The sequence below is a fragment of the Rhinolophus ferrumequinum genome, chromosome 21 (genome assembly GCF_004115265.2).
Source record: "Rhinolophus ferrumequinum isolate MPI-CBG mRhiFer1 chromosome 21, mRhiFer1_v1.p, whole genome shotgun sequence".
NCBI classification, from domain to species: Eukaryota; Metazoa; Chordata; class Mammalia; order Chiroptera; family Rhinolophidae; genus Rhinolophus; species Rhinolophus ferrumequinum.
The window spans coordinates 30,506,267-30,520,086 of NC_046304.1; the positions used below are offsets into that span (position 1 = coordinate 30,506,267).

The 13,820-nt window shown below is 37.1% G+C and overlaps 1 pseudogene; it reads left to right on the forward strand.

Annotated features, from left to right (window-relative positions):
- The first annotated feature begins 317 nt into the window (after positions 1 to 317).
- On the forward strand, positions 318 to 1,672 carry LOC117012625 (elongation factor 1-alpha 1-like; annotated as a pseudogene).
- The last annotated feature ends 12,148 nt before the right edge of the window (positions 1,673 to 13,820 follow it).

Consider the following 13,820-nt stretch of genomic DNA (forward strand, 5'->3'; position numbering starts at 1 on the left):
CAGACCAAAGCTGAATATATTTATAAGAATACAAAATATCCAGTACGCAAGATGGAAATCATAATGTTTGACATCCATTCATAAATATTCAGGAATGCAAAGAAGAAAAACATGACACTTAGTGGGAAAATTAAATCAGTAGAAACATATACAGAAATGATACATGATAGAATTAGTAGACAGACATTTAAATAGTTATTATAATTTTATTCTGTATGTTCAAAAGTTTAAAGAATGATCAAAATAGCTTTTTTTTTGCAATGAGTTTGCCACCATAACACAAGTATAGTGAAAACCACCACTAAATTTCACCCAAAATGGGAAAGGAAAAGACTCTCATCAACATTGTTGTCATTGGACATGTAGATCCTGGCAAGTTTACCATGTCATCTGATTTACAAATGTGGTGGGATCAACAAAAGTATCATCAAAAAATTGACAAGATGGAAAAGGGCTCCTTCAAATACGCCTGGGTCTTGGATAAACTGAAAGCTGAATCACAGTTGATAACTCCCTGTGAAAATTCAAGACCAGCAAGTATATGTGACTTTCATTGATTACCCAGGACACAGAGACTTTATCAAAAACGTGATTCCAGACACATCTCAGGCTGACTGTGCTGCCCTGATTGTTGCTGCTGGCGTTGGTAAATTTGAAGCAGGTGTCTCCAAGAATGGCAGACCGGTGAAGCATGCCTTTCTGGCTTACACACTGGGTGTGAAAGAACTAATTGCTGGTGTTCACAAAATGGATTCCACTGAGCCACCCTACAGCCAGAAGAAATTGAGAAAATTGGCTGCAACCCTGGCACAATAACATTTGTGCCAATTTCTGGTTGGAATGGTGACAACATGCTGGAGCTAGGTGCTAACATGCCTGGGTTCAAGGGATGGAAAGTTACGCATAAAGATGGCAGTGCCGGTGGAAACACATTGCTTGAAGCTCTGGATTGCAGCCTGTCACTAACTCATCCAACTGACAAATGTTGTGTCTGCCCCTCAAGAATGTCTACAAAATTGGTGGTATTGGTACTGTCCTATGGCCTGAGTGGAGACTGGTGTCCTCAGACCTGGAATGGTTGTCACCTTTGTTCCAGTCAATGTTACAACTGAAGCAAAGTCTGTTGAAATACACCATGAAGCTTTGAGTGAAGCTCTCCCTGGGGATAATGTGGGCTTCAATGTCAAGAATTTGTCTGTCAAAGAGGTTTGCGTGGCTGTGTGGTTGGTGACAGCAAAAATGATCCACCAATAGAGGCAGCTGGCTTCCTTCATGGCTCAAGTGATGATCCTGAACCATCCAGACCAAATCAGTGCTGGATATGCACCTGTGCTGGATTGTCACATAGCTCACATGGCTTGCAAATTTGCTAAGTGGAAGAAGATTGATCATCATTCTGGGAAAAAGTTGGAAGATGGCCCTAAGGTTTTGAAACCTGGTGATGCTACCATCATTGACATGGTTCCTGGCAAGCTCATGGGTGTTGAGAGCTTCTCTGACTACCCTCCTGTTGGCCGTTTTGCCAACATTCGTGACATGAGACAGACAGTTGCTGTGGGTGTTATCAAAGCAGTGGACAAGAAGGCAGCTGGAGCTGGCAAGGTACCAAGTCTGCCCAGAAAGCTCAGAAGGCTAAATGAATATTATCCCCAATACCTGCCACCCCAGTCTTAATCAGTGGTAGAAGAACAGTCTCTGAAATGTTTGTCTCACTTGGCTATTGAAGTTTAATAGGTAAAAGACTGGTGAATGATTACCATATACTATAAAACCTTCAGAAGGATAGGAGAATGTTTTGTGGACCACTGGATTTTTTTGTGTGGCAGTTTTTAAGTTATTTGTTTTTAGAATCAATACTTTTAATGGAAACAACTTGACCAAAAATCTGTCACAAAATTTTGAGATCCATTAAAATAAAGTTTATTCAGGAAAAAAAAGAGAATGATTGAAATAGAGACATAGATGATATAAAAAGACCCTAACACGACTTCTAGAAATGAAAACTAGAATGATTGAAGTGAAAAATGTCTTGGAAGACATTGATATTAAATTAAACATATAGATAAAAGATCAATGAACTTGAAGACAAATCAATAGAAACCATTCAAAATGAAATACATAAAGAATAAAAAACCCTAAAATGTGAACTTTCCACATAACAAAAAAATAATATACATTTTTCAAGCACAGTTGGCACATTTATTTACCAAAGTGGACCATATTCTGGGTCACAAAATGCATATGAATTAGTTTAAAATAATTTAAATTATACGAATACAGAGCATGTTCAATGACCATAAAATCAATAGCCAAAATATATTGGGAAAATACCCCAATATTTGGAAACTAAATAGCACATTTCTAAACCCACGAGTCAAAGAAGAAATCAAAGGGAAATTGCAAAGTATTTTGAAGTGAGGGGAAATGAAAAGATAGAATTTGTGAGATGCAAATAAAGTAATATCTGAGGAAAATTTATAGCATTGACTCATGTATTAGAAGAAATGACCTGAGCTTACATCTTAAGAAAATGTAGGGAAAATTACACTAAATAGAAGCAGTAGAAAGGCAATTAGAATCAATGCAGCCAAAAATAAGTGACAGAGAAAAAAAAGTCAATAAAATTACAAGTGTATCTTTGAGAAGACACGTAACACTTATAAACACCCCTAGTTAGACAGATTGGGGGGACAATGAGAGAAAACAAAAGTTACCAAATATTAGAGGTGGGGAGGGTGCTATCACTACGGATTCTATACAGATTTGAAGAATACGAGGGAAATATAACAAAACTTTGTCAATAAATTTGACAACGTAGATGAATGGGAAAATTTTCTAAAAAACACGAAAAACCTGGAGGACATTCTGCTAAGTGGAATAAGCCGGATATAAAAAGACAAATATTGTATGGTATCAGTTAAATGTGGAAACTGAAAAAAAATAAAAAGAAAGAAAGTAAAAGTTTGGATTCAGAGAAACAGAATAGAATGGTGATTGCTGGGGGCTGAGGAATGGAGGAAACGAGAGATTGGTCAAAGTCAAAGAATACAAACTTTCAGTTATAAAATGAATAAGTTCTGAAAATCTATAATATGTATCATGGTGACTATAATTAATAATACTCTATTATATACTTAAAATTTGCTGAGAGTTGGTCTTAAACATTCTGATAAAAAAAAAGTATGGGAGGTATCAGATATATTAATTAACTCGAGTGTGAAAATTATTTAACAACGTATATGTATAGCAAATCATCACGTATTTGAAATAGAATTTGAACTTAAAAACCTTCACAATGTAAAAACTCCAGAGCTATTGCTAGTGAATTCTTGCCGTGTTGTTTTCAGGTAGGTAGACAATCATCAATACTTGTCATAGTGCAAACATCGAATTTGTGCAGTTTTTGCATTCCAGTTACACTTAAACACAACTATAAAAAGAATCAACTATTTATAAAAACAGAAAATTAAATATTATACTCAGGTTCAGGTAATTATTTTTGATTTTAACACTTAATAGAATGTCCTTTCCTTTGTAGGTTTCTCAGTGTGGCTTTCCCCCTAGGTTATACAAGTGTGTATGCATTCTTACATTTCACAATATACTTAAAACTTCATTACTATCACATTTTCTGTAGTAGACACTCAATACATATTTGTTGAATGAATGGATGAATGAATGAATGAATGAATGCACGCATGCATTTTAAACTTGAGAACTATTCCTTATGTATCTTTATTTCTAAACATTGTTCTTTTTTCCCACTAGTATTCTTTCACTGGGATTTTAGATTTTTACTCTATAACATATTTTTTTATTTGTTGAGTTTGGCATAGCTACACGGCTTACTGTTAACATGGAATGTTCTATTCCATTGGTTTCAGGCTACCGGGCATCATTTTGCATAGGTTTGCGCATTAGCTGTTATGGAAAAGAAAATGCCCACTTGGATTTCTTGTGATAAATAATTTATGTGTATGTCTCATTAAACCCTAGAGAACCAAAGGAATTTTTAAAATTATTTTTCTTGCTTTCTGACTTATTTCTCTTGTGACTCTGGCATAGGGACCATGACTTTTAGAAGGTTCAATCTTTCTAGAAACGGTTTTGGAGAAAAATGTGAAATATATCTAAGTGACAATGGATTAGCAAGAAATAGTTGTGGTTTCAATTTCAGCAATAGTACTCTCATGAAAAGCCTGCAGTGGATATTTCATTTCAACAAACATTTATTGAGCAACTATGTATGCAGGAAAATACGCTGTTTGCTCTGGGGACAGAAAGATATTTGAAGATCTTTTCAGTGCCCCCAAAGCTTGACAATCCATTGGGGTTGAGTGAGTGATGAAATGAGGTTGCGTGACAGAATGGAATCAGTGTAGGTTTTGGAGCAAAAGAACTGAGTTTGAGTCATAGGTCAAGGATCCAAACATATTTTAAGACTGATGTGCATTACAGTGAAAGTGCTACTAGGACTCTCTACTGAACTGTGACACTGTAACTTACAAGCATGTCGTCTTTCCTTTCTCGTGAAAGGAAACTGAAACACCAACAGGGAACCAGCACAGAAGCCCCAGTCTGTGAATAAGCCTTGAATTTTTATAGTGTACCTGCCCCCAACCTGTTCCTGTAGGTCAGAGCAGAAACAGTGAGGCAGCTTCATGCTGTTGGTTGACTGGCTGTTGTTTGAAGGAAGGCGGGGGAAAAGAGCAGGAGAGAGGAAGACTAAGTCAGCTACTTTATTTTACACAAGGAAACGAGATTAATAAATCATGCTGTTACGGCTGAATTTTTGATTCATTATATATTTTAAGCTGAAACACATTCATTGCAGACAGATTTGCAGAGAAAAATTCCAACATGTAAGCTTGAAACTATGGTTCATTTTTTCCATCTCATTCACAAGGCTGAATGAACAAACAATTTCTTTAACACACAGCTCCTATGTTTGTTTGCTTCCCCCAGAAAACATGAAACTCTATGAGGCCAGTAAACCTGTCTGTCTCGTTGACGTTTTAACACCAGTTCTTGTCCAGGTAACTGACTTAGAATACAACCTCAATAAATGTGTTACATTGACAAATAAATGACTGGTCAAAATAAGGAATAAATAGAGTAATAAAATATGAAAAGAGCTTTGAAAATTTCATGGTGCCACACTAACATTATTAACAGTACAATATGGCTACCGTGTTTCCCCGAAAATAAGACCTAGCCGGACCATCAGCTCTAATGCGTCTTTTGGAGCAAAAATTAATATAAGACTCGGTCTTATTTTAATATCATATAAGACCAGGTGATATGATATATGATATATTATATACCGAGTCTTATATTAATTTTTGCTCCAAAAGATGTATTAGAGCTGATGGTCCGGCTAGGCCTTATTTTCGGGGAAACACAGCACAAGTAGTCCTCCCTTATCTGAAGGGGATACATGCTAAGGTGCTCAGTGGATCCCAGAAACCACAAATAGTACCAAGCCCTATATATGCTATGTTTTTCCCTACACATGCATACATATGATAAAATTCTGTTTATAAATTAGGCATAACAAGAGATTAAAAATGATAACTAACAATAAAACAACGATAGCAATATACAGTAACAAAGTTATGTGAATGGTCTCTCTCTCTTTCTCTCTCTCTCAACATATTTGATAACTAAGAAGGTTACAAAGTGACAAAAAGGGAGGTAGTGTGTACAGCATAGATAGTAGGCACAAAGTAATGATTCACTTGCCAGGCAGAATGGAGTAAGAATGGTGCACAATTAAAACTTCTTAACTGTTTATTTCTGAAATTTTCCAATTAATATTTTTGGACCACAGTTGCCTGCAGGTAACTGAAACTGTAGAAAGTGAAACCATGGATGGGGGCAGGGGGGTGGAGGGCTACTCTACAAAATGTAGGGAGGGATAAAACCAAAAACACTTTATAAATGTTTTATATTTTATTTTATTTTAACTGTTCTGTAAAATGTAGAAAGATTTTAAATAGGCACAAAAGGAGAGCAAGGAAGGCAAATTTTGACCATGAGAACAGAATGGGTGAAAGGAAATGATGAAAAGATTTGACTTGTTCATGAAAAGCATAATGAGAAAGCCCTGAGGGTCCCAATGTTTTAAAATATTTGTTCCCAGAAACATGAAATTCCATAATTGACCCTTAGTCTGTTAATGTCTCTCTGACTTGGATTTACCTCTGAAATTGGGAGAGAAGCTTTTATATACTTTCAGGTTAAATCTTATTTTTTAGAGTAAATAATATATATAGTCAAAAAGACAAATCATTTTAAATGACTTACAACATTTCTCTGCCCCATCCCACAACCCTACTACCTCAAACCAATTGGTGATCATTCTTTTTGTGAGTTCAATTTTCTTATTCTAAATAGTGTGCCTATTCTGTAACTTTTTAATTTATTAGTTTCAGATATCAATTTGACATTATCCAGAAATTACAGCCTATTTGTGAAACTATGGCTAAGGATTTAGTTCCTTCACCCAACTCCATCCTTAACTCCCTTTTCTGTTTTTCCAATACAGTTTTTTTCTTATATTAAAAATCAGTGTCTCTATTATTACTTATTGCTGTTGTTTTTCTCTTCACAGAAAGAATATGCTGTAAATACATTGCCTTTCTTGGTTAAAATCTTTTACAGCATTTTTTTTTTCATGTGCTTTCTTTTAAGGTATCTATTACTATTTTTTCCCCATGTTTCAATACCTTTGACCAACTTGTATCAATAAGTTTCTTTCACTCAAAGAATTAATTGGTAGTTTTCCTAGAGACTCTTAGAGATGTGCTGTCACCTGCTCCCTCCTGAATTCGGACACTCTCTCGGCCCAGTCATTATCCTAGAGCTTTCCTTTACTATTCCCCTGATTTCTAGGTTTTTGTGTCTTCTTGTTTTTTATCTAGGAATTCCAGAGCAGCTTTTTAAAAAAATCAGGTCCGTACAAAAGATATGAGAGATGCAGAAGACTTCAGAAGTAATCTAGTCCAATTCTTTTATTTTACTAATCAGGAAACTGAGGGTTAGAAAAGCAAGGTGACTTGTCCAAGCTCTCTAAATAGATAGTGGCAAAGTAGGAATTGTGATTTGTCTCTAGGCCCAGAGTTTTCTCAACACATTTAGAACACAGATGATATATTAAATGTGTGGGGAAAGAAACAGATATCCTCTGTTTCATCCAGAGCAGGGAAGTTCTAGTGTTTTGTATGGAACTTATTACTTTTTTCTGTGTCACGTGTCACATTCATTTCTTCGAGGATGCTCGGATAGATATCGTTTTTTTTCTTAAAGAAGGTAAACAGCACTTTCCCTCATATTTTACCGTGAGAGAATTTCCTGAAACATAGCGATAGACTTTCATTTTGAGTGGTTTAGTTGTACATATCAAGAAATGATCTGGTAATGTTTCTGGAATCAAACATGCTTAGCGATTGACGAATTGAGATTCTTATTAGCTTCAATCTTGCTTTATGCTTTTGATTTTTCTTTCTATGATGCTCAACAAGGAAATAGACCTCATACAATGTGATTTTCCAAGTCAACAACTGTCGATGCTCAGGAATGGGCCTCTGTAGTGCGGCTTTGTGATAAGCATCATTGCAGCCATGATTAACTTAGCCAGAGATGTCACAAACAGCTGTGCAACTATTACAACCACCAATTAAAGGGTAGCTCCAGATGTTCCAAACTCAGAACTACAGACCTACAAGGTGGCTGCTGCATGGAGCTGATTACATTAAATCTGTCAGTTTTAGTACATCTTGTGAGTGTTTATACCAGGCAACCATTAGCTCTCATATACTTGCAATGTTAATGTCCAAGCTAATTGCAATTGTAGCTCACATAGCCCAGAAAAGAGTAAAAAAGGTCAATCTTAAGTGAATCTACCCTTCACTGATACTCATAAGGATTTTCAGTGAGGACTAGGGATGGAGAGGCAGTTGGAAGCAGCGTTTCAAGTCCCTTCATGTATTTCCTGCACATGGCACCTTCATTCCTGGCTAGCTAGTGTCATAATGTCAAAAAAGAAGCAAATTGCTCAAGAAAAGTTTGTCATCTGTTTCCACTTCAAAAAATATTCACCCACAGAATGTGAGAGATTATATACTATATTTCTCATATATACCCTCCCCTAAAGTGAGGTGAGTATAGAGTTGTTGACGAGAAATTTATATAGCTTAGGAAGAGAGAACGTTAATTTGCAAACTTTTGCGTGATGTTTATGTAAACATCAGTGGATACCCATTCTGAAACCAATGGGTCGCAGGTCCCAACCTCAAATTCAGATGATTAATAAAGAGATCCAGAGAAGGAGAGGTGCGTTTGCTGGTGTTGGAAGGGCACTCAGAATTCTCTGAATAATCCGGCAAACTATGATTCCTTTTGTGAACAGGAGTCTGAGTATACCTACGGCATGGATAAAAATTACTATTTTTTTGGACCTAGATTTGCACATTCACTGAGAAATAACATTTGTTGTACAAGAGCTACTTTTAAGTGTTTTATGTTTAATTAATTATTTACCCACTGGATAAGCAGAAAGAATCCTCACTCTGCACTTCAAAGATGGCAGAGCTTGGTTGGTCTGCCTTGCCCTATTCTACCAAAGCTTTGGATTCCCCTCCCTCTCCTAACAGCTTCCTGAGAGGGCATACATATTGGCCACATCCATGCTCTGGAGTTGCTTTACAATGGGCCTTATCCATACTCTGAGGTGAGGCTGGCTGTTGGAAATATTGTAGACGGGGAAGTAACTAAGGTAGTGTAGAGATTTATTCTGTGTGGTTTGAAAAGTAGAAATTCATTGCCTTTCCAGAACTAAGGAAAATAAGGCTAAGAACTGGGATTCGTTAATAAAGGAACTTGTAGAAATTAGATTTTTGTGTGTTTTTCTTTATGAGCTTGAGAGGACAAAATAATCAGTTTTAAATATATCTTTCCACAATATGGTCACAACCTACTTTCCACTTCAACTTCAGATAACAACAAATTTGAACAGCTGCATTCTCATTTAATCCTCAAAATAGCAGCATTAGGTGGAACTTTTATTCCTATTTGAGAGATTAAGTATCTTGACCAAGGTCATCTAGTGCATAACCACAGAAATGAGACTCGGGTCTCTTGATCCTAAGTTCATTACTGTTTGAATGATTACCTTAGTAGTCATGCAGACCAGGATGGGCCCTGATTTTTTACCCAACCTTCCCCAAGTTCTCAATTGTTTCTGTTGCTTATGATGTCTATTCTTCCTGAACTCCTTTATCCTCAAACCATTCCTGCCTATTAAAATTAAATCCATCCTGAAGGCCCATTTTATAAGTTGTGATCGCCTTGAAACTTTTGCTATGGCTCCTTGCTTTGATCCTTCTTTGATCCATCTTGTCATATTGTTTTATCAAAACTTACTGAGATTCACGTTAAAGTTATTTGGCCCCTTCACTTAAACCTCGTTGTTGGTGTGTAGTCTAAAGGTTAGTACATGAACTCTGGAGCCAGACTTCCTGGGTTTAAATCCTGACTTGACTCTTACTGACCTTCAGTGTGTGACCTTCAGCAAATTAATCAACATTTTTAGGCCTCGTCTGTAAAATGGGTGTGGGGACAGAGCCCCAGAGAGCAGTTTCCAGGCTCTCGGCCTCACGTGGAGGGGTGCTGGCTCGGGTAGTAGATGGCCGTCAGCTGTGGCTGGTTGGCTGTCAGCTGTAACCATTGAGCCATTGGCCACTAATATAACTGCCGTGGCTACGGAGGAGAGTGGAGGGAAGTCGAGGAGAGTGGAGGAGAGTGGAGGAGAGTGGAGGAGAGTGGAGGAGAGTCAGTCGGTTGGCAGCAAAGCGGACAGCAGATCGCATGTCGTGTGAACCCAGCCTCCAGTGAGACCATAGTGGTATGACTTCCCTACCTATGGCTCCGTGGGTGTTCCTTTTTGGCCTCACCATGTCCTGCGTTCTTATGTGGGGAGCGGGAGCAGAGACCCCGCAGGCCACCACGCACGACAATGGGGTAGATTGATAGTACCTGTGTGAGTCTTGAAATCACATCCTAATTGTATTCCTGCAGGCTTTCCATACATTACTTAGTCTAAACCTGTTTCCACATGAATAACTATTTCATTTGCTCTGAAGGTTAAATACAATATTATGTGTGAAATACCAAGTGCAGTGATTGACCTTCAAAAATAATTGGAGCCTCAAAAATATTATTTAAATGTATGGTATCAAAAAGCATAAGTATAGAAAATGAAAAACAAACAAGCAAATAAGATGGCATTAATACTCTTTAGGATAGAGACACTGGACATGCCCCTTTTGGTAGTGGGAATCACAAAATGTTTGGAGTAGGAGAAAGAAGGGATGACCTTCCCTGCAAAAAATAAATGGAAGCTGTGAAGAAAAAAGAACTAAATTCTGTTTGAGATACATAAATCTGGAAACAACACATAATGTTTTAGCTCTGCAACATTTGACACAAAAGCCATTCATTCCGATTGGAAATGTCTGATTATTTCACCCAGAACTCACTGTTACAACTACATCATTCCAATTAGTTATCTCTGGAGAGGAAATCTCACCAGATAATATGATTAGACCGAATCAGTATAAGTGCCAAGCACTTGGAACATATTAAAATGACATTTCCACTTATTTTATAGCATAAATATTTGTCTTCTGGCATTTCTCAAATGTGAGCATTCAAAGGAAGCCTTTGAAACAGCATTTCAGGATATAAGGTTAATGATAAAGAGCAAACTAGACACAGGTTACTTGATGTAAGAAAACCATGTTTGAACTTACCTTTTGATGTCTCAAACAGTGACTTGCCCCTCAGTGTAAATTCATTTCCAAATACCAGTCCTTCTACCCGAATGAGGCAGAAAGCAGTGCATAAAAGTTTAAAACACCTGGAACAGTCTTTAAAGGGATGTCATTACTGCCACCAAATGTAAAATACCCCATCCAACCAAAGAGAGGTCAGTCAAGGGGTGTAGGAAGTACTTACTGTGGGTCAGGTTTTAGGGAAACCATATTAAACGAGACACATGGTTTGTTGTAAATTTATTGTTTAATTGTAATTTCTCTCACTAACTTGTGATAAAGGAAGTATGGCATTGAAAGGGGCACAGGATAAGGATGTTCAAGGAGTTTTAGTGATCAGATTTGGCTTCTTGTGTATGTTCCCATTGCATGCGATGGCCCTCTATGTCCAGCCGCTGTCATGCTCTACTGAGGGATTTCTCCAGTCTGCCCAACTGTCCATTATCAGGTTAGATAAATGACCTCTCAGGAAATGCTCTCAGCCAAAGGGGGGCAAGAGATGGAGGATGGGTAGCCCAGCTGCCTAGCGTTTTGTGTGTGGCGATTCTGAGATGTAGTCTACATTATATACCAGCGTTTCCCAATGGAATTGAGTTTCCATTGCTCATCGTGATAACATGTTCATCAATATACCCTGTGTCACCTTCCTTTCCTTCTGTCTCAGCTGCTTTCCTAAAATTTCTTCTGAGATCATTTCCTAAATAAACTGCTCGTACTTAAATCCTTGTCTAGAATGTTAAGGAGGCCTAACCTAAGCCTTCCTGGCAGAGAGAAAAAAATAGCTTATTCCAAGGAGAGGGAAAAGCATGATTAGAAGCCTAGAAGTAAGAGAAAGTATAGTACAATTGAGAAACTTTCAGTGAGACTGAATTGTACAGTACTCAGGGAAAGGAGCTAGGGCTGAAGCCAGAGTGGTAAGTGGGGATAGTACCTGAAGGTTTAAAACCTGAAGAAGTTTGGCTTTCTATTAAAAGAATCAGGAAGTTGATGGTGTTTGGACGAGGGGCATTGCATAAGAGATTGAGAGGAGAATAGATTTATGAGAGATCTGGGAACTGGAGTTGACAGCAATTGTCAGGATGTGATGCAGAGATGAACTAAGGATAACATACAGGACTTTTACTCAGATAACTAGATAGATGGCCATATTATACAAATCCAGGGATGCACTTTTGAAACTGTATTTCTTATAAATTGTCCTGCCTTGCCTACTGCAATATAATGGTCCCTGCAACCCTTCATTGTAGGTCCCCATTGGCTGTGCTATTTAATGTTGAGATAAAGAACATATGAGGATGACCAGCTTAGGGAAGTAGGAAAAGATGAGTTAAATTTTATATGGGTTCAATCTAAGACTTTAGGAGCTGAATCAATCTGGTGCTTAGGAGATGGCTTTCAGGAGATGGCTGAAGACAGAGATTGTAAATAATTAGCAAAGGTGAGATCAGAGAGAATATGTATATGGAGTAGAGGACTTAGATAAGAATTTTGGAGAACCTGGCATTTAAGACATTTAAAAACATTTAAAAATGAAAGAAAAAAAGAAACATGAAAATATAGTAAGAAGGAATACCCTAAAGGGTCGAAGAAATCCCAGAGAGTGTGAATTCACAGAAATGAAAAGAATAGAATGCAATAGGAAGTACCAAATGATCAGCAATTTCAAATATTGCCTGAAGTTAGGTAAGGTAAAGACAGAAATACCTGTTGGATTGAGCAAATGTCTTAGCAAAAACATTTCACAAAACATTTGACACAGGTGCCAGGTTTTTGAATGCTGAGTAGTAAGAGGGAGACAAGAAACTGAATACAACTTGTTAACATTCTTCTCAGGAAGTTTGGCTTAACAAATAATAACAAGTATTATATCCACCACTTTGTAAGCACTTTATTTTCTAGGCATTTGCAAATGCTTCCTACATATTAGTATTTAGTCTAACCTATGAGGTAGGTCTCACAGAGGAGGCAACCACACTTAGGTTAAATGAGCTGTTCAAGGTTACGTTAGTTGTAACTAATTAGTAAGTGGTAAATCTGGGATGTGAACTCTGTATAACTCTAGATTCTCTCCATGAGAGAGAGAGATAATGTAGAATTATAGGGGAACTGGGGTCAAAAGAGACTTATGGGAAGAGAGACTTGAATATATTTAGATGCTAAAAGAAAGAAGCCAGTAGTGCTGGAATCTTTGAAGAGACAGAGTGATCCAGAAAGCAGTTCACAGTCCATAAAAATGGGTGGAATTTTGAAGCTTGGGCAAGAGAAGGGACACATCCCATTGTCACAGGAGAGATGGACATGATGGGTGTTAATGTTAATCAGTTTTGTGGAAAGAAGTTGAAAGACCAGCTGATGACTTAATTCAGTGAAAGGGCATTGACTGAGTCTGAGATTGTGGAAAAGGGGGTCAGGATGTAAAAAGAAAGTAGATATATTTGATATATATCAAGCAGGATAAATACAAGAGAACCACAGTTAGGGACGTAAAAGTCCTTTTGCTGAGAACCAAAGATAAAGTGAAAAATATAAAAGCAACAGCGGAAAACAAACACATTATTATAATCCAGGGGGAAGTGATAAGATGGCCACTGGTCATCAGAATGCAAGCCGTACATCAATGGTTATTTATTTATTTTTTTTAGTGTTGAAAGAAAAAAAAAAGTGTTCTCAAACTAGAATTCTACATAATTTTGATATCCTTAAAAAATAAAAGCGAAATAAAGCCATTCTCATGAAAGCTATGAGAATTCATTGGTATACCTGTAACTTAAGAAATGTTAAAGGGAGTCCTTGAGTTGGAAAAACACGAGTTGTACACAAAAATGAAGAAACTCAGAACTGGTGAATATGTGGTTGAATATAGATGACATGTTTTTGTTTTTTTTCTTTTTTGCTCCTTAATTTATTGAAGAGATATTTAAAGTGAAAATATTAATGTACTTTTGGATTTAAGATAAATGTACAAGGTAAATGTGTTTCAAAAATAGC